Here is a 3,387-nt window from a genome sequence, read left to right on the forward strand (position 1 = left end):
ATGTATGATCCTATTAATATGTTGTTGAATTAATATGCTATTAATTTTGTTGAGGATTTTTGCATCTATGTTCATCAGCGATATTGATTAGTAGTTTTCCTTTCTTGTAGTATCTTTGTGTGGCTTTGGTACGAGGGTAACTGGCCTCATAAAATGGGTTGGGAAGTGTTCTCTCCTCTTCAGTTTTTGGGAAGAATTTGAGAAAGACTGGCATTAATTCTTTTTTAAATGTGTGGTAGAATTCACCAGTGAAGCTATTTGGTCTGTGTTGGGATGTTTTTCATTATTGATTCAATCTCCTTATTCATTATTGGTCTGTTCAGATTTCCTGTTTCTTCAATATTCAGTCTTGGTAGGTTTTATATTTCTAGGAATTAATTTTTCTAGGTTACACAATTTGTTGTTATATAATTGCTCATAGTATCTTTTATGATCCTTTGTATTGCTGTATTATCAGTTGTAATGTTTTCTCTTTCATTTCTGATTTTATTAAATTGAATCTTCTCTCTTTTTTAAGTTAGTATAGCTAAAGATTTGTCAAATTTATCTTTTCAAAATACCAACTATTTCTTTCATTGATTTTTTCCTGTTGTTTTTCTAGTCTCAATTTCATTTATTTATACTCTAATTGTTGTTTCCTTCCATCTGCTAATTCTGGGCTTCATTATTTTTTCTAGCTCCTTCAGGTGTAATGTTAGGCTGTTTATATGAAATATTTCTTTTTTAATGTAGGCGTTTTTTGATATAAACTTCCCTCTTAGTACTCTTTTTGTGACAGGTAAAATACTTGTACACTGAAAACTACAAAACATGGATGAAAGAACTGAGGAAGAAACAAATAAAAGGAAAGGTATCCTGTGTTTGTAGATTGGAAGAATTAATATTGTTAAAATGTCCATACTACCCAAAACAACCTATATAGATTCAAGGCTATACCCACTAAAATTCCCACCAATGGTATTTTTTACAGAAATAGAAAAAACAATCCTAAATTCATCTGGAATCACAGAAGACCCAGGGTAGTTAAAGTGATCTTGAGGAAGAAAAACGAAGCTGGAAGCACCACACTTCTTGCCTTCAAAGTATTTTGCAAAACTAAAGTAATTAAATTAGTAATGTACTGGCATAAAAACAGACATATAGACCAATGGAATAGAATACAGAGCCCAGAAATAAACTCATGCATATACTGTTACTAGTCTTTGACAGGAGTGCCAAGAACACACAATGGGGAAATGTTGTCTCTTCAACAACTGGTGTTAGGAAAACTGGATATCCACATACAAAAGAATCAGATTGGACCCCTACCTTAAACCATACACAAAAATCAGTGCAAAATGGATTAAAGACCTGAACATAAAACCTGTAACTGTTAAACTCCTAGAAGAAAGCGTAATAGAAAAGCTATTTGACATTGGTCTTGGAAATGATTTCTTGGATGTGACACCAAAGCACAGGCAACAAAAGCTAAAATAAACATGTAGGATTACATCAAACTAGAAAGTTTCCACACAGCAAAGGAAACAACAGAATGGAAAGCCAAGCTATAGAATGGGAGAAAATATTTGTAAACCATGTTTGATAGGAGTTAATTTTCAAAATATATAAGGAACTCCTACAAATCAATAGCCAAAAATAAATAACCCAGTTTTTTAAATGGGCAAAGGACTTAAATGGACATTTATCCAAAGAAGACATGCAAATGGCCAACAGGTATATGAAAAGATGCTCAATATCATTAATTATCAGGGAAATACAAATCAAAACTACAGTGAGATATCACCTCACATCTGTTAGGATAGCAAATAAAGGGTAAGTGTTGACAATGTTGTGGAGAAACAGGAACCCTTGTTCATTGTTGGTTGGGGAATGGCAAAACGGTATGGAGGTTCTTTTAAAAATCAAAAATAGAACTACCATATTATCCAACAATCCCACTTCTGGGTATGTATCCAAAAGAACTGAATTCAGTATATCAAAGAGATATTTCCAGTCGCATGTTCTTTGTAGCACTATTCATAGTAGCCAAGATATGGAAAAAACCTGAGTGTTCATCAGTAGATGAATTAATTTTAAAAATGTAGTATGTACATAGGATGGAATATTATTCAGCCTTTAAAAAAAGGAAACCCTGCATTATGCAACAATGTGGATGCACCTTGAAGACATTTGTTAAGAGAAATAGTGGTTGTCATGAGCTAGGGGGTGGGGGATATGGGGAGAAAGTGGGTATAAAGTTTCAGTTATGCTATATTAATATTAATATATTAATAAGTTATAGAGATTTGCTGTACAACATTAATACGTTATAGAGATCTGCTGTGTGGCTATAGTTAACAATATAGTATTGTGCACTTCAAAATTTAAGAGGATAGATCTCATGTTAAATGTTGTTATCACAAAAACAGAGGGATACAAGGAAACTCTGGGAGGTGGTGAATATGTCTTTTACCTTAATTTTGGTGATGGTCTCATGGGAGTATGCATATGTACAAACTCTTCAAATTATACACATTAAATATGTGTAGTTCTTTGTAATCAATTATACCTAAATAAAACTGTTTTAAAAAAGAACAGAGGACTACTCACTTCAGTAGCACATTTACTAAAAGTGGAACAACACAGAGAAGATTAGCATGGCTCTTGCATAAGGATGACATTGCAAATTCATGAAGTGTTCCATATTTAAAACAAAAACAAAACAAAAGAAAAAGAACAGAGGAGGATGCCCATTATCACCACCATTATTTAACATTGTTTGGAGGTAGTAGAAAGCTCAATGAGACAACAGAAAGAAATTTGAGATGTAAAAATTAGAAAGGAGGAAGAAAATTATCCTTTTGTATAGATAGTAAATTCCAAGATAATACATTTTTAAAAGTTATAAACAGTAAGATAAATTCAGGAAAGTGGTAGAGACCCCCTAGACCAATCAGTGTCCAGTCACATGAGTGACCAGACAGGAGACCAGCAGAACTGCCCAACTCAGCCCAGTCCAAATTGTTGACCCACAGAGATGTGACCAAATAAAGTAATTATTGTTTGAAGCCACTAAATGTTTGAATGGTTTATTATGCAGCAGTAGATAACTGACATAGTATATGACATAGTATATGTCATAGTATATGACAAATAGTGTATATCAAATCAGTGAATAAAAGATTCACTCTTTAATAAATCTATTTGGAGAACTGGATAGTCATCTAGAAATAAGTTAATTTAGATACATACCTCATGTTTTAACAGAATTCATTCCAAGTGAAGAACATATTCAAATTAGAAATATGAAACCATCAAGTACTTTAAGAACTCACTGGAGTTTTTTTTATAGCAGTGGAAGCATGAAGAAGAGCATTCTAACTACATACTAAACAGAAATCATAAAAC

The 3,387-nt window shown here is 32.6% G+C and overlaps 1 non-coding gene across 1 annotated transcript; it reads left to right on the top strand.

The window, feature by feature from the left end:
* The first annotated feature begins 2,581 nt into the window (after positions 1–2,581).
* Positions 2,582–2,689, top strand: LOC132484716 (U6 spliceosomal RNA). Its single transcript, XR_009531275.1, has one exon. It is a non-coding gene; the product is annotated as a U6 spliceosomal RNA (small nuclear RNA).
* The last annotated feature ends 698 nt before the right edge of the window (positions 2,690–3,387 follow it).

This window comes from Mesoplodon densirostris, chromosome 2 (genome assembly GCF_025265405.1).
Source record: "Mesoplodon densirostris isolate mMesDen1 chromosome 2, mMesDen1 primary haplotype, whole genome shotgun sequence".
Classification (NCBI taxonomy): Eukaryota; Metazoa; Chordata; class Mammalia; order Artiodactyla; family Ziphiidae; genus Mesoplodon; species Mesoplodon densirostris.